Source organism: Triticum urartu, chromosome 6A (assembly GCF_056163025.1).
Source record: "Triticum urartu cultivar PI428250 chromosome 6A, HENAU_Tu73, whole genome shotgun sequence".
Classification (NCBI taxonomy): domain Eukaryota; kingdom Viridiplantae; phylum Streptophyta; class Magnoliopsida; order Poales; family Poaceae; genus Triticum; species Triticum urartu.
The window spans coordinates 209101293-209126446 of NC_141878.1; the positions used below are offsets into that span (position 1 = coordinate 209101293).

Genomic DNA, 25154 nt, shown 5'->3' on the forward strand with positions numbered 1-25154 from the left:
TCGACGTAGTCGATCATAGGGGAAGCATCGGTCTTGGGGTCTACCGAAGAGAAGAGGGGGAAGAAACAGCAAATACAAAGCAAACAATGCAACACAAGGCATAACATGGCCACACGCAGCGCTAGGAGTGTTCTAACGTAGTACGGCACGAAACAGGTGAAGGGGGAATACAACCGGGAATGTTTTCCGGATTTCGGACCTGTGTTAGACAGACCACCGGAGGGGGAAATTCCATGTTCAGATAGTTAGAGGCATCTGATAGGAAAACGGATCACCTATTCGGATTCGTTGGATGTTTCTGAGCAACTTTCATGTATAAAGTTTTTTGATCCGAGCTATGGTTTATTTTCTATGATTTTTCAAAGATTTGAACATATACTAAAATTTCTGAAATTTATTTTTATTTACTTTTAAAACTCTAATTGCTAGGTGCACCCGGTGCAGTGCACACACAGGTGCACCAGTGGCTGACCAGCGGGCCCCTATTGACCTAGTCAACTGCCTAGTCAGCTGGTCAACTAGTTTAGTTGACCAGTCAACTGGGGGCGTGGGGCCCATAGTCAGTGGCACATGAAGTTCCACGCAGCCGCCTCGTCAACGCCAAGCGCGGCTGTAGACGATGACGGGCCTTGCGGCGGGGGGGCGGCCACGATGCCAGCGGCGGCAGGCCGGACCGGCCGCCAGGGAAGGTCGCCGGAGGCGTGGGGCTACGGCAGCGACGGCGCTAGGTGGCGGGGAAAGGGAGGCGGCGGACGTAGGCGACGCGGGGCGGGATGTGGGCGCGCGCGTGCGGGTGAGAGGGCATGGTCCGGGCGGCGGCCCGCAGGGCGAGCAGGGGGGCACGGCGGCCAGTGGCTGACGCGGCCGGGGGCCTGGTTTAGCCACGGCCAGGGGCATCGTCCGCTGCGTGAGCAAAAGTGAGGCGAGGCAACATCGCAGGCGAGACGAGCACGACGCGAGAAGCAGAGTTGGGCAGCGGCACGGCAGTGGCGGGCGCGGTTCGCACGGTGGGGCACCGACGGAGGGAGGCGGCCGGCGCAGCAAAGCAACAGTGGCGGCGGCGGGGCTGCAGGTCAGCGGCACGTGGGGCGCAGCCAGGGGACAGCCGACGCGCGACCGGTCGCGGCCGGACACGGCCAAGGGACGTGGTGGGGCGCGCATGAAGCGGCTGTGGCGGGCGACGGCGATGCGGTGAGGCGCCGCGGTGGGGTGCTTGCGGGGGAAGCAGCGGCGTGAGTCAGAGGGCGCGGGCGTGGAGAACGGGCGCGCGTGCATGTGTGGCCCAGGGCGCAACCAACGGCGGCTGGGCACGTATGGCGTCCGCGAGCTCCGGCCATGGCGGTGGAACGACGGCCTACGACGACTAAAACGAAGGAATAAAGAGGGGAATCGGATGATGAGCTCACCGCGAAGGCACACGGCGGCCCGGCGAAAGCTTCGGAGCGGCAGTGCAGTGGATTGACGCGGCGGAGCTCCGGTGGCCGAAGACGAAGATGAGGTCAATGTCGATGTTGTGGTGGCTCCCTGCTGGATCCAGTTGGTGAAGACGATGAGGCGGACGATGACAATCCTCCTGGACACACCGCGGAGGTGATTCGAGGACGGTGTCCACGCGGACGAGCAGCGGCGGTGACGGCCATTGCAGTAGCGTGGTCGGCAACGAGCAGATCTGGAGGAAGGGAGTGGTGGTGAGGTGAGGGGAGAGAGAGCAAACGAGTAGGGGCCGAGTGGGAGAGGGGATCGAGGAGGCGAGGGCCGTGGCGATCTTATCCATCGGGGGGAGTTCGCCGGCGAGGCGATCCGGCTCGGACTCGGCTCGGGTCGTCTCGGTCGTCTTCCTGTAGCGGGGTAGACGACAAGGGGAGGGGTTCGGTTGGGTGGCCTACGCCCAGGGAGCAGGGGGTTGTGGGCCTTTTTCTTTTTTTCAAAAGTTTCTATTTTCCCTATTTGTTTCATTTTATTAGCTTTGTAAAATACAACACTAGCCCCTAAATTAGTATTATTAAATTAACCACTACCACAAATGATTTGGCAAAATAATAAGATAGGCTTATATTTGTTTATTATTTAAAAGCATTTAATAATTGTTTTTAGCCCCTGCTTGATCTAGTTAGGGCATGTAAACACTTTAACAAAATGTTGGTTCACCACCATAATTAGGTGTGGAATATTTGCAACATCTTGAAGATTTTAGTTTTGACATTTGAATACTTCAAATTTTTACTTTATTTTAAATTAGAATTTGAATCGGTTTTGAATCAAAGTGATATTAGCAAAAGTAACATTGATGACTTGGCATAATTAGTAGGGAATTACTGTAGCTTGATTATCCGGGCGTTACACTCTTCCCCAAGGAAGAGTGAACTTCGGGTTAAAATCTGTGTCCTCGTCTCACTTGTGGTTAATCCTTTCCCGCGCCTTACTTTGTTGTTGTATGCTTGTTGGCTTGCTAATTAGGTTGTTTCCTAGCATATTTATCTTGGAGCTTGCTTGTCATATAGGTTGCATTCACCTAGTTGCATATCTAGTGAACTCTTTTATCCACAAAGCCTTAAAAACGACAAGAAAGATTAAAATGTGTAGTCTCCTATTCACCCCCCCTCTAGTCGACCGTATCGATATTTCAATTGGTATCAGAGCCTCGTGCTCTAATATAAGGTTTTACAACCTTAGAGGATATGGTCGATCTAGGGAATGTGGGAGGTGGCGCACCCGTTGCGGAGGATGGTCAAAACCCCGCCACGGCCGAGGCACTTGTTGCCCCTGTCGTTGCTCCCGCCGTTCCTACTAACCGAAGTGTCCCCTTGACCGCGGTTGATATTCTTTCAATGTTTGCGGACCTCAAAGCCTCTATGTTGAAAGAGGTTCGGTCCTCGGTCAAGGAGGAAATTGATGCTCGCTTGAAGCCATCAACATCCGCATCAAACTCGTTTGATCCAAATGACCTTCATGATGCGGATGACTCGAGGGAACCTCTTGCTTCTCCGGCTCGCACTCAAGTTCCCAAGTACAATTTTGTGGAGCCCTTTTACTCTCCTCAACCTTTGCAACATCCTTGCATTAATCCCATTGGGCCTCCGCCCCCTTTGAAAGCTAATGTGTTTGCTAAGTGGAAGCTAGATATGGAGTCTCACATGCGGAGTGCTTCAACTCAATTGTGGTGGATTGTGGTCAATAGATTCAACCCCAAGGACCCAATGAATCTCACTCCAAGGGAAGCGGTTGATGACCAACTCAATGCAACCGCACACAACATGCTACGCACCGCTGTGACTGAAGACTATAGTGACCCCATTGCTCTTCTCAAAAACGCAAAGGAAATTTGGGATTGCCTTGAGGAGGCTCTGGAAATAGATGAAGCAATTCGAAGATCTCGATTGGCTTTACTCAAGCAAGAAGTGAATCTCTTTGTGAGGAATGAGGGTGAGTCCGCAAAAGGGGTCTACCGAAGGTTGAAGTCCCTTGTGCTCAACTTGAGAACCTTCGGGTGCACTTGGGCAAATGATGATTTCATTAAGGACAAGTTCATAGATGCTATGGTTCCCACAGAACATACCATGGTCATGATGGTTCATCAACGCCCGGATTATCACAAGTTGACCGCGGCTCAAGTTGTTTCCACTTTCTCTACCCATGTTCTTTTGGAAACCAAGTCCAAGAAAACCTTTGCAATAGCTCAAGCAACCAAGAACTCCAATCTTGCTTTGAAGGCCAAGAAAGTGATAAGCCAACCCTCAAGGCAGGAAGAAGTGAGTGAAGAGATATGTGAGGAAGACAATGACACCTCGTGCCCGGCAAATGATTTTGCATAAGACTTGGCACTCTTAGTCAAGAAGTACTCTGGGACCATGGCAAACAAAGGGAAGAATCTTCAAGGAAGATCCTTTGGACGAAGGAAAAGTTACAATTGTGATAGCCCAAGACACTTTGTACATGATTGTCCGTATGAGAGACGTGAAGACAAGTCAGAGAAGCTTGTGCTTAAGAAGAAGAAGTTCACCAAGTTTGCAAAGAGGAAGGATGACAAGGCTCTTGTTCATGAAGAATACATGTCTGGAGATGAAGATGACGGTGATGATGATCAAGTGGGCACGGCCGTTTTTGCCATGCGTGCCACTACCTCCTCCTCCACCACCGGCCTCTTTGACTCTCCAAATGAGGACAAGCCGTTCACTCATCGGTGCCTCATGGCCAAAGAGGTAAAAACAAAGTCCAAACCCAAGAAACCCGACAACTACACTCCCAATGTCTCATGTGAGATAGTGGAGGATGAGTGTGATGAGGGCGTGGATAATGATGAGGAATCCTTAATGGCTTTCATGAAAACTCTTCATGGTGAAGCTCGTGCTTGTTTTGCGATCTCCTTAAGTCACTTGCCGAACGCGATGACTTTATTGAGAACGTTGAAAACCTCCTTATAGAGGAAAAGGAGAGAGTTGATCTCCTCGAGCACGAACTTAATGAAGAGAGTGTCATGAGAGCATCACTTGAGGAAGCCTTATCGGCTCATCAAATTGACTTTGTTAAAACCAACGATGCTTTGAAACTTGCTCTTGAGAACAAAGATGCTCTTAACATCAGAGTTGAAAAGCTTCTAGTTGATCACACAAGACTTGTTGAGGAGCATGAGTTCCTTGTGATTAGTTCCAAGGTTGTCAAAGGTGACCTCATTGCTCTCACCGAGTCTTATGCCCAACTAAAAGCTACAACCATTAAGGCTCTCACTTCCGTACCTCATATAGATTTAAATGATGATGCTTGTATGGCTAACTTTGTTCATGATTGCACCTCCCTTCAAGAGGAGAATAAGAAGTTGAAAGCCCAAATTGAGAAAGGGCTTGTATCATGCATCCAAGGGGAGAAAAACCTAAACGACCTCTTAAGCAACCAAAAGGAGTGTGTTGCCAAGGAGGGAGTTGGGTTCAAACCCGCATCTAAGAATGGTAAGAAAAAGAAGAATAGCAACAACAAGAAGATCGGTCCGACTCCTTCCCCTCCCGAAAAGGTAGTGTTTGTGCAAGAAGGGCACAAGGAGAAGGAAGCCGAGGGTGTTGGGAGTGGCAAGGTCACTAGGGACAAGGCCATTCCCAAGAATTTTGCCGGCAAGAACAATCCATCTTATGTTCTCATGAGAGGAGATGATGGTTATACCTTTGCAAAATTTGTTGGAACTAACTATGATGATTATGCTTGGACTATTTGGGTTCCCAAGACCCTTGTTGCTAACTCACCAGGACCCATTGCAAAATGGGTACCTATAACCAAAGCTTGATTATTGTAGGACTGTCTCCGGTGGAACTCAATGGGTGATCTATAGTGGATGCACCAATCATATGACTGGAGAAAGGGAGATGCTTGTGGAGTTTGTTGATTCACTCAAGGCCTCTTCGAACATCTCCTTTGGTGACAATAGCAAGGGCAAGGTATTGGGTTTGGGCAAGGTGGTAATCTCTAATGATTCGTCACTTTCAAATGTCATGCTTGTCCAATCCCTTCACTACAATTTACTTTCAACTATTCAATTGGCTCGTGCCGGATATGATTCACATTTTGGTGAATTCCATGTGGCCATCTTTAAGAGAAGCAATATCAAAGTGGTCTTTGTTGGGCATGTTGAAGACAACCTTTACGTGGTTGATTTCTCAAAAGAGAAAACTCATCTTGCAACATGCCTAATGGCCAAGGCCGACGTGGGGTGGCTATGGCACCGTAGGCTAGCCCACGTGGGCATGAGAAATTTACAAGCTCTCTTAAAGGGGGAGCACATCCTTGGACTAACCAATGTGTCTTTTGCCAAAGATCGTCCTTGTAGTGCTTGCATTGCCGGAAAGCTTCATGAAAAAGCTCATAAAGTGAAGACTGTCATCACAACCTTGAGGCCCCTTTAGCTTATCCATTTGGATCTATTTGGGCCTCCAACATATGATAGTCTGGGAGGGAGGAGGTATTGCCTTGTCATTGTTGATGACTTCACAAGATATACTTGGGTGCTCTTTCTCAAGACTAAAGATGAAACTCAACAAACCTTCATCAACTTTGCCAAAGAAGCTCAACGTGAACATAACAGTGAGATCAAGGCAATTAGAAGTGACAATGGCACCGAGTTCAAGAACTATACAATGGATGAATTCTTGAGTGAAGAGGGGATTGAGCACCAATATGCCGCACCATACACTCCCCAACAAAATGGTGTTGCGGAGAGGAAGAATCAGACTCTTATTGAGATGGATAGAACCATGCTTGATGAGTACAAATCACCATACAAGCTTTGGGCAGAAGCCATCAACACCGCGTGCCATGTTTCAAACCGGCTTTATCTTCGCAAGCTTAAGAACAAGCCCCATATGAGCTCCTAATCGGGAGAAAGCCTAACGTCAAATACTTTCGGGTATTCAATTGTAAGTGTTTCATTTTAAACAAGAAATCCCGGTTAGCTAAATTTCAGTCTAGAACTTATGAGGGCATATTTGTTGGATATGCATCAAACTCTCATGCTTACCGAGTTCTCAATAAATCCACCTGGTGCATTGAGGAAACGGTAAATGTGGAGTTTGATGAAGATAATGGCTCCCGTGTGGAGCAAATTGTTCCTAGTGTTGTAGGTGATGAGGCTCCTTCACAAGCTATAAGGACAATGGGGATAGGCCACATTCTTCCACAAGAAACACCCCATGTCCAAGTAGAAGAAGAAGGAGTAAGATCCCCTCTTGTGGAGTCTCCACAAGGGAAGTCATCACCGACACCACTTGTACAAGATGCTTCGGGAGATCATGAATCTATCCAAGAACAAGATCAAGCCCCTCAGATTCCTGAGAAAGATCAAGAGCAAACTCTTCCAAATAATGAAGAACCAATCATTGAGGCTCAAGATCAAGCTCAAGGTCATGATCAAGATCAAGATCAACCCCAACCACAAGTGTCTTCGTCATCATCACTTCCTAATGAGCAAGAACTTGTGGTTTCAAAGAGAAGAGTGTCTCCAAGGCTAAGGGCAAGCTTCTTCATCAAGTCCAAAACCAAGTGAAGAAGAGCTTGACCTCAAAGAGCAAAAATTGGCCGCCAAGCTAAAACATCTTCAACACCTCGAACATCTACGGAAGCATCAAAAAGGGGGTAACTACTCGTAGACGTTTGGCAAACTTTTGTGAACATCACTCGTTTGTCTCTTGTGTTGAGCCCCTTAAGGTGGAAGATGCACTTGATGATCCGGATTGGATAAATGCCATGCATGAAGAACTCAACAACTTCACCCGCAACAAAGTGTGGACCCTTGTAGAAAGACCCAAGGAATTTCATAATGTCATTGGAATAAAGTGGATTTTCAAGAACAAACAAGATGAACATGGACAAGTAATAAGGAACAAGGCAATATTAGTGGCACAAGGTTTCACCCAAGTTGAAGGTTTGGACTTTGGTGAAACTTTTGCCCCCGTTGCCCGTCTCAAATCCATTCGAATCTTGCTTGCTTATGCCTCTCATCATGATTTCAAATTATATCAAATGGATGTTAAGAGTGCATTTCTTAATGGTCCTCTTAAGGAGTTGGTGTATGTCAAGCAACCTCCCGGTTTTGAAGACCCCGATCATCCCTCTCACGTTTATGAACTCCATAAGGCACTCTATGGACTCAAACAAGCACCTCGTGCTTGGTATGATCACCTTACAGCGTTCCTAAGCGAGAAGGGGTTCCAGATTGGGGTAATAGATTCCACTCTCTTTACAAAGAGGGTAAAAGGAGAGTTGTTTGTTTGCCAAATATATGTTGATGATATTATCTTTGGGTCCGCTAACCATGCTATTAACATTGAGTTTGAGAATCTTATGACTAAGGAATTTGTGATGGGCATGATGGGAGAGTTGAAGTTCTTTCTCGGTTTTCAAGTGAAGCAAATGAGAGGAGGAACCTTCATCAATCAATCTCGTTATATCCAAGACATGCTCAAGAGATTCAAAATGCAAGATGTCAAGCCAATGAAGACACCCATGCCCACAAATGGTCAACTTCATCTTGATCCAAATGGTAAAGAAGTGGATCAAAAGGTATATCGCTCTATGATCGGTTCCTTGCTTTACCTTTGTGCATCTAGGCCAGATATTGTGTTGAGTGTGTGTATGTGTGCAAGATTTCAATCCGCTCCTAAGGAGAGCCACTATTCGGCAGTGAAAAGGAACCTTCGATATTGGTTCATACCCCAAACTTGGGCCTTCGGTATCCCAAGGGATCATCATTCGAGTTAATGGGTTACTCAGATTTGGATTGGGCCGGAGACAAGGTTGATCGCAAGTCCACTTCCAGTTCATGTCAATTCTTAGGGAGGTCGTTGGTAAGTAGGTCTTCAAAGAAGCAAAATTGTATATCTCTCTCTACAGCCGAAGTCGAGTACATTGCTGCCGGAAGTTGTTGTGATCAATTATTATGGATGAGGCAAACTTTGATGGATTATGGTGTCAAATGTGGCAAAGTGCCTCTTTGGTGACAATGAAAGTGCCATCAAGATCGCCGAGAATCCGGTTCAACATAGCAAGACCAAGCATATTGAGATTCGCCATCATTTCATTAGAGATCATGTGGCCAAGGGAAACATTGAGTTACTCCATGTCAACACCGAGAATCAACTAGCCGACATCTTCACCAAGCCTCTTGAAGAAGCAAGATTCCGTGAGTTAAGGCATGAACTAAATATCGTGGATATTAGTAACTTGGGATGAAATTCTTGCTCATACACACATACTCATGTATTATCTTGCTTAGATGTAGGCACATGTCTAGGGGGAGCTAGCTCAACTCATGAGCTATCTTATCCTAGAAGTGCATAAATCAAACACAATCTTTCACATTAGCCACTTTAGGTGGTACTTATGCTTCAAAGTTGAGTATTGGTCTTGGGCCCAAGGTTCATATCTTCGCGGTGCCATACCAAATAAACTCAAACATGGTGGCCTCGTACACCACCCTCTCTTGAGGGTTGTGTCCGTGTTTGTTTCATGTGTGTGGTGTGTTGTGTTTTCTTGTCTTTTCTCTTGGTGGGTGTTTCTCGCTTCTCTGTTGGTACAAGTGCTCCACATATACCCTTCTCATAGTGATAGGACATTCCTCACGGCGTATTCAGAAATATAGATCGAGTGTTTTGTGAAGAAGGGGTAAGAATCTACACTCAGCCCTTTATTCAACAAAAATCACTCATGTCAAAGTTCCTGAATACCCCGTGCCCACGGGCTCGTACCGTGCACACGGGGCTCCCGTGCCCACGGGCACTGTATCGTGCGCACGGGGTCTGCGGTTTCTGGCCCTGAAGAGGTGGGGCGTGGGGGGGGGGCTCGGGTTCATTCCCACCCATTCGCCCCCTCCACTCCCCCGGAAACCTCCAGCGCCGCCGCCGTTGCTTCCGCTCGCCGGAGCTCCTCAGGGCTTCGTCGGGCTTCTTCCTCCGTGGATCTGCATCAAGATGGGGTCCTCCTCCGATTGGTCTTGTCCCCTTGATCTCTCTCTATAAGTTCCTATCTAGTTTTTAGCTTTAGGGTTTCCTTGCTCCATAGATTCATTTGGCCTCAACTAAATTTTAGATAGAATTCTAGTGCATAGATCCTTTGGTCCCTCTGCTGCACCCACTCCCGGATTTCGATCTAGAAGTGGCTGCCGTTGGGAGACCCCCGTGTCCACGGGGTGTTTGACAAACACCCCGTGTCCACGGTCCTGTACCGTGCGCACGGGACCCCCGTGCCCACAGTGTCTAAACCCCCGTGCGCACGGGCTATCCAGGAACTGGTTTGCTTGAATTATGTCTAACTCCTTGCCATCCATCTTGCACTTGTACTCATTTGTGTTTCGTGCTTTGTGTTGTTGGGTGTTTGCGTGTGTTTCAGATTCCGCTGACAAGAGGGCTGAGCTTTGTCGCAAACGCCCAAAAGGAGGATCAAAGGATTTCATGATTGCTCGTCGGCAGCCATCTGAAGGCATGGGTCAGGAGTCTGGGTCAGGTCAGGGCCGTGTTCGCCATGCAGCCTCAAAGCGGCCCATTGTTGAGACCTTCGATAATTCTGAGCAAGATTATGACTCGCAAGATGATGCTTACTATGACAACCCCAATGTTGATGATGAGATAGAAGAAGAGGATGATCGTGTTGAGGAAGATGAAGAAGAGGAAGAGGTGTCTAGTCCCGAGCAAGCCATTCCGGGCGGGCGTGACCTACGGAATATGCCTCTTGCCAAGTGGACCAAGCCAGAGATCTGGGCTGAGAGACAGAGCCATCCTTATGCAACTGCCACTGGTATGGGAGTGGATCCCCGCTTCAAGAATGAATTTCAGCAAAGGGTCTATCATGAGCTTCTTATGACCAAGTCAAAGAAGTTTGCTCCTCACAAGCAAGTCAACACTGAGAGTTTGCACGACAATGATCATCTGTATCCCGGTGTGTACTCCGCTCTTGGCAGATTGGGTCTTATTCTACCTTCAACCATCCCTATAATGAAGATCTAGTGATGCGGTTCTTTGCCACTCTGTATTTCTCCAATGACTCTGCTCGCACCCTCACTTGGATGTCCGGAACGCATCGGTGCTCGGCTCCTATGGCAAAGTTCTCGGAGATCATTCCCTACCCATTTATGGATGCAGAGGTTGTTTCTGGTGAGTTTGGCATTGTTAGGGAAAGTGGGCAGCGCACTAAGGATGAGATTGCCTTTGCTTACAAACAAGAGAAGTCGTTTGTCACTGGGTCAATCAAAGATCTCTTGCCCCTCTATGACACCATGCGCCATATCCTGAGGTATACCCTCACTCCAAAGGCCGGGGATTCTCATAACATTTGGAGCTCCATGCTAGATGTCTTTGTGTATCTTCATCAGAAGAAGAAAGTGGATGTTCTGGATTTCATGTACTATGAGCTTCATCGGTGTGTGCAAGAGAACAAGTCCTTGATCTATGCTCCACTCATACAGGCTTTGATTGAGACCGTCTGTCCTGCCAAGTACATTGCCTCCTTCAAGACCTCTGTTCCCAAGCGCAACTCCAACTGGACCCCAGCTGCTCCTGCTCCTTATGTGACTATCAAGAAGATGCGCAACCCAAGGCCTGAGGATCGTGCCACTTACACTCCAGGCATGTCCTCTACTGCATGGATCCCTCGTGGTAAGGCCAAGTCTGTTGGTTCTGAGGCCGTGTTTGCCAGGGGAGAGAAGAAGTCTCTGTTCAGGACCTTGAGCAACATGTTCAAGATGTGCCAGTCAATTCAGCGCCGTCAGATCAAGGAAATCAACAAGGAGAAGCTTGTTCGGCATGAGAAGAAGGAGGCAAGGGCTGCAGCTGGTGAGGTGGTCAGTCCAGGTTTAGAGGACAATGACAGTGAGGCCACTGCTCGATCTTTCCCGATGGCCGGGTGGCGTTTTGATGATGATGATGCCTCGAGTGCTCCTCCTCTTGTCTAGCAGGTCTAGGTGTCGCCATTTGTCTCCTTTTTGTTGTCTTGATGACAAAAGGGGAGAAGTGGTGTGTTCGTGGGTGTGTTGTGTGCGTTGAGATCTCAAGCCTCGTGTTTTTCGTTGTTGGTTGGTTTTAGTTGGCTTGATATACTCTTATTTACTTTCCGTCTGTGTGGTTGTGAGACTCTAGCTTTATCAGTGAACCTATTGCAATTATCTCCTTATGCTTATATTGGGTCTCACTTTATTTGCTCACCACACTTTGTCATGAGATCTAGGCACTGTTATAGGTTTATTATGATTAATCTCATGACTTGACAATAGTGACCTTGGTAGAGCCTCCTATGTGTGTACTAGATGCATTCTTGTTTTCGGGCACACATATAGGAGGAGCTATCATGATCATTATATGTTCCATGGCTTTCTATCTGTTTATCCTCTATGCCATGCTCTAACCACATTGTCATCAATGCACCAAAAAGGGGGAGATTGAAAGTGCAAGTGGCACTTATACTATATTTTGGTGTGATGACAATGTTGTTAGTTGAAATAATATCGGTTGCTAAAGTTTATCTCAGGATATTGGTTCTAAGTGCCCACGATGGAGATGTGCGACCCCCCCCCATTTCAAAAAGGGCAAAGGCGTGGTCTTTTGACGCTTTGAAGGTTTTAGTTTTGGTTTGCTTCGATTTGTAGGAAAGACCGCACTATTAAGAGGGGTTTGTGTGGATGAAAGTCGTGTGGGAATGCCATTGTCGAGCCTTACTCTCTTATCCTTCCCACTCTGACCACCTAAAGAACCTAGTGTGTGTGATGTGGTACTCAGAAAGCTTGCAACAGAAAGTTACTGGGTACCCCGTGCGCACGGGGTCCTTTGACCCCCGTGCACACGGGGTACTGCGTAACTCTCTGAGTACTCCGTGCGCACGGGGTCTTCTGGCCCCCGTGCGCACGAGGTGGTGTGAAAGTCTTTGAGTACCCCGTGCGCACTGGGCTGACTTAGCCCGTGTGCACGGGGTTCAATGGGCAGAAATCCCCACCAGCCAAGAACACTATATATATGCCCTTCTTCCACCTCCAACCTCCAACCCTAATGTCTTGTTGAGCTCCACCATTGCTACACCCCATTTTGCTCAATACTCTCAATCCCTCCACCCAAACTTGTTGAAACTTTGGGGATTGGGAGAGCAAGACCCAATCTACAACTTGACCAAACCAAATCGCGTTCCCCGCAACATTTCTTCCCCATTGAGTTGTTACTCTTGGAGCTTGGCCTCCTAGGCGGTTAGAGGTTCCTCCGGAAGCTTCCTTGCTTGTGGTGTGCTCCGGAGAAGTTTGTAAAGGTGTGGTGGTCGCCTTCAAGACCAACCCCGAGTGATTCGAGGCTCATCCGTTGGGGTGACTTGAAGGAGAATACGGTGAGCCTTCGGTGGCGTTCCGCAAGCTTTGGCTCTGGCACCGCTCCAAACGGAGAGTAGCTCTTTCCCAAGGAAGAGTGAACTTCGGGTTAAAATCCGCGTCCTCGTCTCACTTGTGGTTAATCCTTTCCCACACCTTACTTTGTTGTTGTATGCTTGTTGGCTTGCTAATTAGGTTGTTGCCTAGCATATTTATCTTGGAGCTTGCTTGTCATATAGGTTGCATTCACCTAGTTGCATATCTAGTGAACTCTTTTATCCGTAAAGCCATAAAAACGACAAGAAAGATTAAAAATTTTAGTCTCCTATTCACCCCCCCCTCTAGTCGACCGTATCGATCCTTTCAGCTGGGGGTACTTTCGTAACTTACCCCACAATTCGGACAAGCACGTCCCTAAGCCATGGTTCCCCCTCCAATCCCATCCGCCCACCCATTCATACACCAAGGCCGCAAAAACCCGCGAAGCCCCACACCCTCCTCCATCCGCCACCCAGCCGGAGCCTCTTCCCCGACGACGTCATCCATAGTAACACCTCGACATCCCTCATCCACCGCACCGGATGAGGATCTGTCATCGATCTCGTCGTCCCGCCGATTCAGCCACCCCATCTTCCACCTCCAAGGAGCTGCCCCGACGTTCCCCTCGTCTTTCGTGTCACCTCCATTCCCACATCGCTGTCTTCACCTACACCACCGGAAGAGCAGCATCATCACCGATTCCTCGGATGAAGCTGAGGCCTAATCAGTGCCATTAAAGAGGTTCTAAACTAATCGCCGCATTCTATTCTTGATTCGATCTCACAGTGCTGCCAGCGCTCGGTCCCAAGCCGACATGGCGCGGCTCCATCCACGGAGGCATCGCCGGCCACTTCCTCCACGGTGTCGCCCCCTCAATGGCGACGTCCACATCAGTAGGAGTTGTTATTGCTTTGTCTCTCGCCCACGCTGCTGCTCTGCTCTTGCTCTCGGTCCCCTACCTGGTATGCTCTTGCTCTTACTCTTGCTCGCACTGCTGCTCTTGCTCTTGCTTGCGCTATTGCTCTACTCTTGCACGCGTTGCTGCTGCACGAGCAACAGATCCTGCTCTCCCTCGAGCCCATGCAGCTACTACCCGAGATGCTGCTACACGACTGATACGTCCATTTTGCATCATGCTTTTATATTGACATTTATTGCATTATGGGCTGTTATTACACATTATGTCACAATACTTATGCCTATTCTCTCTTATTTTACAAGGTTTACATAGAGGGAGAATGCCGTCAGTTGGGATTCTGGGCTGGAAAAGGAGCAAATATTAGAGACCTATTCTGCACAGCTCCAAAAGTCCTAAAACTCCACGGAAGACGTTTTCCAAATATATAAAAAATACTGAGAGCAAGAACTTCACCAGGGGGCCACACCCTACCCATGAGGGTGGGGGCGCGCCCTACCCCCTGGGTGCGCCCCCCTACCTCGTGGGCCCCTTGGTGACCCTCCGGTGACCATCTTATTCTATATGAAGTCTTTAGATGGGAAAAAAATAAGAAGCCATCTTCCCGGACGAAACTCCGCCGCCACGAGGCAGAACCTTGGCGGAACCAATCTAGGGCTCTGACGGAGCTATTCTGCCGGGGAAACTTCCCTCCCGGAGGGGGAAATCATCGCCATCGTCATCACCAACACTCCTCTCATCGGGAGAGGGCAATCTCCATCAACATCATCATTAGCACCATCTCATCTCAAAACCCTAGTTCATCTCTTGTATCCAATTCTTGTCTCCAGGTCCGGGATTGGTGCTAGTAGGTTGCTAGTAGTGTTAATTACTCCTTGTAGTTGATGCTAGTTGGTTTAATTGGTGGAAGATCATATGTTCAGATCCTATATGCATATTAATACCCCTCTGATTATGAACATGTTTATGCTTTGTGAGTGGTTACTTTGTTCCTGAGGACATGGGAGAAGTCTTGCTATTAGTAGTCATGTGAATTTGGTATTCGTTCGATATTTTGATGAGATGTATGTTGTCTCTCCTCTAGTGGTGTTATGTGAACGTCGACTACATGACACTTCACCATTATTTGGGCCTAGAGGAAGGCATTGGGAAGTAATAAGTAGATGATGGGTTGCTAGAGTGACGGAAGCTTAAACCCTAGTTTATATGTTGCTTCGTAAGGGGCTGATTTGGATCCATATGTTTCATGCTATGGTTAGGTTCCTTAATACTTTTGTTGCAGTTGCGGATGCTTGCAATAGAGGTTAATCATAAGTGGGATGCTTGTCCAAGTAAGGGCAGCACCCAAGCACTGGTCCACCCACATACCAAATTATCAAAGTATCGAACGCGAATCATATGAGTGTGATGAAAACTAGCTTGACGATATTCCCATGTGTCCTCAGGAGCGCTTTTCTCTATATAAGGGTTTGTCCAGGCTTGTCCTTTGCTACAAAAAGGATTGGGCCACCTTGCTGCACTTTATTTAATTTTGTTACTTGTTGCTCGTTACAAACTATCCTATCACAAAACTATCTGTTACCACTTATTTCAGTACTTGCAGAGAATACCTTGCTGGAAACCGCTTATCATTTCCTTCTGCTCCTCGTTGGGTTCAACACTCTTACTTATCGAAAGGACTATGATAGATCCCCTATACTTGTGGGTCATCAAGACTCTTTTCTGGCGCCGTTGCCGGGGAGTGAAGCGCCTTTGGTAGGTGGAATTTGGTAAGGAAAAATTTATATAGTGTGTTGAAATTTACTGTCACTTGTTACTATGGAAAGTAATCCTCTGAGGGGCTTGTTTGGGGTATCTTCACCCCGTCCAATAGAGCAAAGAGTTGCTCCTCAACCTACTTAAAATGAAAATGAAAATGTCTGCTTTGGAATTCCTTCGGGTATGATAGAAAAACTGCTAGCTAATCCTTTTTTAGGAGATGGAACAAAACATCCTGATGAGCATCTAATATATGTGGATGAAGTTTGTGGATTATTTAAGCTTGCAGGTGTACCCGGAGATGTTGTTAAGAAGAAGGTCTTCCCTTTATCTTTGAAGGGAGATGTATCGACATGGTATAGGCTATGTGATGATATGGGGTCTTGGAATTACAAACGATTGAAATTGGAATTTCATCAGAAGTTTTATCCTATGCATCTTGTTCATCGTGATCGCAATTACATATATAATTTTTGGCCTCGCGAAGGAGAAAGCATCGCTCAAGCTTGGGGGAGGCTTAAATCAATGTTAGATTCATGCCCCAATCATGAGCTCTCGAGAAAAATGATTATTCAAAATTTCTATGCTCGGCTTTCTAATAACAATCGCATCGTGCTTGATACTTCTTATGCTGGCTCTTTCATGATGAAGACTATTGAATTCAAATGGGATTTATTGGAAAGAATTAAACGCAACTCTGAAGATTGGGACCTCGACAAAGGTAAGGAGTCAGGTATAACACCTAGTTTTGATTGTGTTAAATATTTTATGGATACCGATATTTTCGTAAATTTAGCACTAAATATGGACTTGACTCTGAGATAGTAGCTTCTTTCTGTGAATCTTTTGCTACTTATGTTGATCTCCCCAAGGAGAAGTGGTTTAAATATCATCCTCGCATAGAAGTAAAAGTAGCTGCACCTATTAAAGTTGAAGAAAAGATTTTCACTTATAATGATCCTATTGTTCCTACTTCTTATGTTGAGAAACCACCTTTCCCAGTTAGGATAAAGGATCATGCTAAAGCTTCAACTGTAGTTCGTAAAAGCAATATTAAAACATATACACCTCCTGAGCAAGTTAAAGTTGAACCTAATATTGCTATTGTTAAAGATCTCTTGTCTGATAATATTGATGGGCATGTTATTTATTTCTGTGATGAAACTGCTAGAATTGCTAAACCTTGTGCTAAAGATAAACCTAGACCTGTGGTAGGCATGCATGTTATTTCGGTTAAAATAGGAGATCATTGTTATCATGGCTTATGTGATATGGGTTCTAGTTCTAGTGCAATACCTTATTCCTTATACAAAGAAGTTATGCATGATATTGCACCTGCTGAGATGGAAGATATTGATGTCACAATTAAACTTGCCAATAGAGATACTATTTCACCAATGGGAATTGTTAGAGATGTTGAAGTCTTGTGTGGGAAAACTAAATATCCTGCTGATTTTCTTGTTCTTGGTTCCCCACAAGATAGCTTTTGTCCCATTATATTTGGTAGACCCTTCTTGAACACTGTTAATGCTACCATAGATTGCAAAAGAGATGTTGTTACTATCGGTTTAGATAATATGACTCATGAATTTAATTTCTCTAAATTTAGTAGACAACACCGTGAAGAAGAATTACCTAGTAAGGATGAAATTATTGGTCGTGCTTATATTGCCGTACCTCCTAGTGATCCTTTAGAACAATATTTGCTAGACCATGAAAATGACATGTTTGTTAATGAAAGAAGGGAATTTGATGAAGTATTCTTTAAACAGGAACCTATTCTGAAAAAAAATTTGCCTGTTGAAATCCTAGGGGATCCTCCTCCACCCAAGGGTGATCCCGTGTTTGAGCTTAAATAGTTACCTGATACTCTTAAATATGCTTATCTTGATGAGAAAAAGATATATCCTGTTATTATTAGTGCTAACCTTTCAGAGCATGAGGAAGAGAGATTATTGAAAACTCTAAAGAAGCACCGTGATGCTATTGGGTATACTCTTGATGATCTCAAGGGCATTAGTCCCACTCTATGTCAACATAAAATTAATTTGGAAGAAGACGCTAAACCAGTTCATGATCATCAACGCCGGCTGAATCCTAAAATGAAAGAAGTGGTAAGAAAGGAAATACTAAAGCTCCTTGAGGCAGGTATAATCTATCCCGTTGCTGATAGTCAGTGGCTAAGCCCTGTCCATTGTGTCCCTAAGAAGGGAGGTATTACTGTTGTTCCTAATGATAAATATGAATTGACCCCTCAAAGAATTATTACAGGTTATAGGATGGTAATTGATTTCCGCAAAATAAATAAGGCTACTAAAAAGGATCATTACCCCTTACCTTTTATCGATCAAATGCTAGAAATATTATCTAAACATACACATTTTTACTTTCTAGATGGTTATTCTGGTTTCTCTCAAATACCTGTGTCAGCCAAAGATCAATCAAAGACTACTTTTACATGCCCTTTTGGTACTTTTGCTTATAGACGTATGCCTTTTGGTCTATGTAATGCACCTGCTACCTTTCAAAGATGCATGATGGCTATATTCTCTGACTTTTGTGAAAAGATTTGTGAGGTTTTTATGGACAACTTTTCCGTCTATGGATCTTCTTTTGATGATTGCTTGAGCAACCTTGATCGAGTTTTGCAGAGATGTGAAGAAACTAATCTTGTCTTGAATTGGGAAAAGTGCCACTTTATGGTTAATGAAGGTATTGTCTTGGGGCATAAAGTTTCGAAAAGAGGTATCGAAGTTGATAAAGCCAAATTTGATGCTATTGAGAAGATGCCATGTCCTAAGGACATCAAAGGTATAAGAAGTTCTCTTGGTCATGCCGGTTTTTATAGGAGGTTTATTAAGGACTTCTCAAAAATCTCTCGGCCTCTAACTAATTTATTACAAAAAGATATACCATTTGTCTTTGATGATGATTGTGTAGAAGCATTTGAAATACTTAAGAAAGCATTGATCTCTGCACCTATTGTTTAGCCACCTGATTGGAATTTACTGTTTGAAATTATGTGTGATGCTAGTGATTATGTTGTAGGTGCTGTTCTAGGACAAAGAGTTGATAAGAAATTAAATGTTATTCAATATGCTAGTAAAACCCTAGACAATGCTCAAAGAAATTATGCTACTACTGAAAAGGAATTCTTAGCGGTTGTATTTGCTTGTGATAAATTCAGACCTTATATTGTTGATTCTAAAGTAACTATTCATACTGATCATGCTGCTATTAAATTCTGATGAAAAAGAAAGATGCCAAACCTAGACTTATTAGATGGGTTCTCTTCCTACAAGAATTTGATTTGCATATTGTTGATAGAAAGGGAGCTGAGAACCCCGTTGCAGACAACTTGTCTAGGTTAGAAAATGTGCTTGATGACCCACTACCTATTGATGATAGCTTTCCTGATGAGCAATTAAATGTCATAAATGCTTCTCATACTGCTCCATGGTATGCTGATTATGCTAATTACATTGTTGCTAAGTTTATACCACCTAGTTTCACATACCAGCAAAATAAAAAGTTCTTCTATGACTTGAGGCATTACTTTTGGGATGACCCACATCTTTATAAAGAAGGAGTAGATGGTGTTATTAGACGTTGTGTACCTGAGCATGAACAGGAACAGATCCTACGCAAGTGTCACTCCGAAGCTTATGGAGGACACCATGCTGGAGATAGAACTGCACATAATGTATTGCAATCTGGTTTTTATTGGCCTACTCTCTTCAAGGATGCCCGTAAGTTTGTCTTATCTTGTGATGAATGTCAAAGAATTGGTAATATTAGTAGATGCCAAGAAATGCCCATGAATTATTCACTTGTTATTGAACCATTTGATGTTTGGGGCTTTGACTATATGGGACCCTTTCCTTCCTCTAATGGATATACACATATTTAGTTGCTGTTGATTACGTTACTAAGTGGGTAGAAGCTATTCCAACTAGTAGTGCTGATCATAACACTTCTATTAAAATGCTTAAAGAAGTTATTTTTCCAAGATTTGGAGTCCCTAGATATTTAATGACTGATGGTGGTTCACATTTTATTCATGGTGCTTTCCGTAAAATGCTTGCTAAATATGATGTTAATCATAGAATTGCATCTCCTTATCACCCTCAGTCTAGTGGTCAAGTAGAATTGAGTAATAGAGAACTCAAATTAATTTCGCGAAAGATTGTCAATAGGTCTAGAAAGAATTGGTCCAAGAAACTTGATGATGCATTATGGGCCTATAGAACTGCATATAAAAATCCTATGGGTATGTCTCCATATAAAATGGTTTATGGAAAAGCATGTCACTTACCTCTCGAACTAGAACACAAGGCTTATTGGGCTATTAAAGAACTCAATTATGATTTTAAACTTGCTGGTGAGAAGAGGTTATTTGATATTATCTCACTTGATGAATGGAGAACCCAAGCCTACGAAAATGCCAAGTTGTTTAAAGAAAAAGTTAAAAGATGACATGACAAAAGGATACAAAAGCGTGAGTTTAATGTAGGTGATTATGTATTGCTATACAACTCTCATTTAAGATTTTTTGCAGGAAAACTTCTCTCTAAATGGGAAGGCCCTTACGTTATCGAGGAGGTCTATCATTCCGGTGCCATAAAAATCAACAACTTCGAAGGCACAAATACGAAGGTGGTGAACGGTCAAAGAATCAAACACTATATCTCAGGTAATCCCATAAATGTTGAAACCAATGTTATTGAAACCGTAACCCCGAAGGAATACATAAGGGACACTTTCCGGAACGTTTCAGACTCCGAAAAGGAATAGGTATGTGGTACGGTAAGTAAACCGACTCCAAAACAGTTCTTTAAGGCAATATTTCTCCATTTTGGAATATTTAGAAAAATAGAAAAATAAGAAGCAGTCTGGAAAGGACACGAGGCCTCCACGAGGGTGGAGTGCGCGCCCTACCCTACTGGGTGCGCCCCCTACCTCGTGGGCACCTCGTGTGCTCTCCGGACTCCGTTTTCGTACACGATACGTATTTTGGTCAGTAAAAATTCATTATATAATCTCCCGGGGGTTTTGACTCCCGTATCACGCAAAAATCTCATGTTTGTGTTTCGAGCTGTTGCTACTACAGATTAGAGCAGGATATCTTCGCAAGAGTCAGTTGGGGAGAGCCGGGTGTCTCATACGGCACCGAGATCAATGACAAACAACAATGTTGACCTCTTTGGGCCAGCAACGGAGGAAGAGATGGAGGCCGAATTGAAGAGGATAGATGCCATGGAGGAGGATCAAGAAGTCACTTCCCGCTTCCGAGCTGGATTCACAATGGGAGAACTGCAGAGCTTGGCTATTCCAAACTCGGTTATCCCTTCCAATGTTAGATTTCTTTCTTATAAGAATATGAAAAAAGAGTGTCACTGGTTCTCCCGCAGCTATGCAGCACCCTTGGGTGCAGGGAGCTTTGGCTGTTACAGGAAAACTCTGAAAGGAAATAATGGACCTCAAGCAGCAAGTCAATAAGCTCGAGGAGGAGAATTGTATCCTGAGGGGCATCATCGCCAAGAACATCACATCACCACCCACGAAAAGAGAGACATAATCATCTGGGTATGGGCACTCCACTTGGCAACTGCCAAGCTTGGGGGAGTGCCCCAGTACCGTATCACCATCACTTTTATCTTTATCGTTTTTCTTAGTTTGATCCTTTTGGTAATATTTTGATCCAGTAGAATAAAAGTTCTTAGTATGATCTAGTTGCGAGTTTTGCTTTATTATACTTCTATGTAATCGAGTCCGTGAGCTATATAATAAAGATTAGTGTTGAGTCAAGGGCTTGATTATTTTGCCATGATCCTAAAGAAATAAAAGAAAAGAGAAATAAATAAAAATAAACAAAGAGATCATGTGAGCCTTATGGAGAGTAATGAGCTCACATAGAAAAAGTATGATGAATAAAAGTTGTTGAGGGTTGAGAAACATAGTTTTGGTCATCGTTGCAATTAATAGGAAGTAATAAAGAAAGAGAGGTCTTCACATATAGATATACTATCTTGGACATCTTTTATGATTGTGAGCACTCATTAAAATATGACATGCTAAAAGAGTTGATGTTAGGACAAGGAAGACAACGTAATGGGTTATGTTTTCTTACAACTGAGATAAATTGTATTTTCATGGATCATCCAACATGGTTGAGCTTGCCTTTCCCCCTCATGCTAGCCAAATTCATCGCACCAAGTAGAGATACTACTTGTGCTTCCAAATACCCTTAAACCAGTTTTGCCATGAGAGTCCACCATACCTACCAATGGATTGAGTAAGATCCTCCAAGTAAGTTGTCATCGGTGCAAGAAATAAAAATTGCTCTCTAAATATGTATGACTTATTAGTGTGGGAGAAAATAAGTTTTATACGATCGTGTGATATGGAAGAAATAAAAGCGACAGACTTGATAATAAAGGTCCATATCACAAGTGGCAATATAAAGTGACGTTCTTTCGCATTAAGATTTTGTGCATCCAACCATAAAAGCGCATGAAAACCTCTGGTTCCCTCTGCGAAGGGCCTATCTATTTCTTTTATCTCCTACTTTGCATAAGAGTCATGGTGATCTTCACCCTTCCTTTTTACATTTTATCCTTTGGCAAGCACAGTATGTTGGAAAGATCCTGGTATATATGGCTAATTGGATGTGAGTTTTCATGAACTATTACTATTGACATTACCCTTGAGGTAAAACCTTGGGAGGCAAAACTATAAGCCCCTATCTTTCTCTGTGTCCGATTAAAACTCCATACCCATAAGTATTGCGTAAGTGTCAGCAATTGTGAAAGACTATATGATAGTTGAGTATGTGGACTTGCTGAAAAGCTCTTATATATTGACTCTTTCCTATGTTATGATAAATTGCAATTGCTCCAATGACTAAGATTATAGTTTGTTAGTTTTCAATGAAGTTTACTATTCATACTTGAGATGGTGATTGAATTATTACTCTAGCATAAGAAATCATATGAAAAGAATTATATAAGTTGTTGTTCTAAGAATGATCATGATGCCCTCATGTCCGTATTTTATTTTTATCGACACCTCTATCTCTAAACATGTGGACATATTTCTCGATTTCGGCTTTTCGCTTGAGGACAAGCGAGGTCTAAGCTTGGGGGAGTTGATACGTCCATTTTGCATCATGCTTTTATATCGATATTTATTGCATTATGGGCTGTTATTACACATTATGTCACAATACTTATGCCTATTCTCTCTTATTTTTATAAGGTTTACATAAAGAGGGAGAATGCCAGCAGCTGGGATTCTGGGCTGGAAAAGGAGCAAATATTAGAGACCTATTCTGCACAGCTCTAAAAGTCCTGAAACTCCATGGAAGACGTTTTCCAAATATATAAAAAATACTGAGAGCAAGAACTTCACCGGGGGGCCACACCCTGCCCACGAGGGTGGGGGCGCGCCCCCTACCTCGTGGGCCCCCTGGTGGCCCTCCGGTGACCATCTTCTGCTATATGAAGTCTTTCGATGGGAAAAAATAATAAGCCATCTTCCCGGACGAAACTCCGCCGCCACGAAGCGGAACCTTGGCGGAACCAATCTAGGGCTCTGACAGAGCTGTTCTGCCGGGGAAACTTCCCTCCCGGAGGGGGAAATCATCGCCATCGTCATCACCAACGCTCCTCTCATTGGGAGAGGGCAATCTCCATCAACATCATCATCAGCACCATCTCATCTCAAAACCCTAGTTCATCTCTTGTATCCAATTCTTGTCCCCAGGTCCGGGATTGGTGCTAGTAGGTTGCTAGTAGTGTTAATTACTCCTTGTAGTTGATGCTAGTTGGTTTAATTGGTGGAAGATCATATGTTCAGATCCTATATGCATATTAATACCCCTCTGATTATGAACATGTTTATGCTTTGTGAGTAGTTACGTTTGTTCCTGAGGACATGGGAGAAGTCTTGCTATTAGTAGTCATGTGAATTTGGTATTCGTTCGATATTTTGATGAGATGTATGTTGTCTCTCCTCTAGTGGTGTTATGTGAACGTCGACTACATGACACTTCACCATTATTTGGGCCTAGAGGAAGGCATTGGGAAGTAATAAGTAGATGATGGGTTGCTGGAGTGACAGAAGCTTAAACCCTAGTTTATGCGTTGCTTCGTAAGGGGCTGATTTGGATCCATATGTTTCATGCTATGGTTAGGTTTACCTTAATACTTTTGTTGTAGTTGCGGATGCTTGCAATAGAGGTTAATCATAAGTGGGATGCTTGTCCAAGTAAGGGCAGCACCCAAGCACCGGTCCACCCACATACCAAATTATCAAAGTACCGAACATGAATCATATGAGCGTGATGAAAACTAGCTTGACGATATTCCCATGTGTCCTCGGGAGCGCTTTTCTCTATATAAGAGTTTGTACAGGCTTGTCCTTTGCTACAAAAAGGATTGGGCCAACTTGCTGCACTTTATTTACTGTTGTTACTTGTTGATCGTTACAAACTATTTGTTACCACTTATTTAAGTACTTGCAGAGAATACCTTGCTGGAAACCGCTTATCATCTCCTTCTGCTCCTCGTTGTGTTCGACACTCTTACTTATCGAAAGGACTACGATAGATCCCCTATACTTGTGAGTCATCAACGACCAGCTGCTCCGAGCGCTACTGCTGCTACTACTTTTCTGCTACTAGTGCGTTCAGTTTCGACAGTAAAATTCACTTTTGACAGCAAACTTCGGTTTCGACAGTTAAATTCAGTTTCGACAGTTAAATTCATTTTTGACAGTTAAGTTCAGAGATAAGCGGCTGATGTATTTTACATCTAGCACTTTGTGGTTATGTATTTTATGTCATCTATTGGAGATGTTATTAGAATTCCACTCAGGTTAACGTTGTCTCTCTTGTCCTGCTTCAGCCTCACCGTCGTACAACTCATCGGAGCTGCTCCAACGATGAAACCCTCCATCACAGCGTAGAAGTACCCCGGGCTCCATCTCTAGACGCCTAAGATCTTCTTCCCCTCCTCTAACAACCAAATCAGCCGGAGCATCCTCATCGACCAACCCAATCACGCTGAGATCGAAATGGCTTCGCCAAAGAGGTTGTACACTTGTTGCATCTCTTTTTTACTCTACATGTTATATATATATATATATATATATATATATATATATATATATTGTCCACTAAGCATAGGTAGTAACATGAAATACGATTAGTTTCTCCTACTATATGACAAGCAGTGAGGTACCAGGCAACTTAGCTATCCGTGATGGACTCTCTTGAACACCATCATTATTTATCTCTGTGTGTTTGAGCTGTGCATTTGTAGATGGCCTAGGAGTTGAGCTAGTAGGGCAGTGGCCTGGGTCCAAAGTAGTAGAAGTAGCACAAAAACAATTTTTTAGTGTAGGCTTTTCCCTGCTCAAGCCTGCCTGCTAGAATCGCCAGTGCTTGAAAGGAAAAGTGAAGGAGGAACATAGGAATCGGAAATTTTCCTATGATACTACTATCCATGCATTTGGTTCAAAGGAATGGAGCAAAGGAAAACTGTAGGATTTGTTCTTTTAGTGTCTCCTTGAAAGAAAAACCGTAGAAATTTTAATATCCACTTGTCCTCCTTTTCAAATTCCTAT

The 25154-nt window shown here is 44.4% G+C and overlaps 1 pseudogene; it reads left to right on the forward strand.

The window, feature by feature from the left end:
- Positions 1–2678: 2678 nt before the first annotated feature.
- On the forward strand, positions 2679–10478 carry LOC147964777 (uncharacterized; annotated as a pseudogene).
- The last annotated feature ends 14676 nt before the right edge of the window (positions 10479–25154 follow it).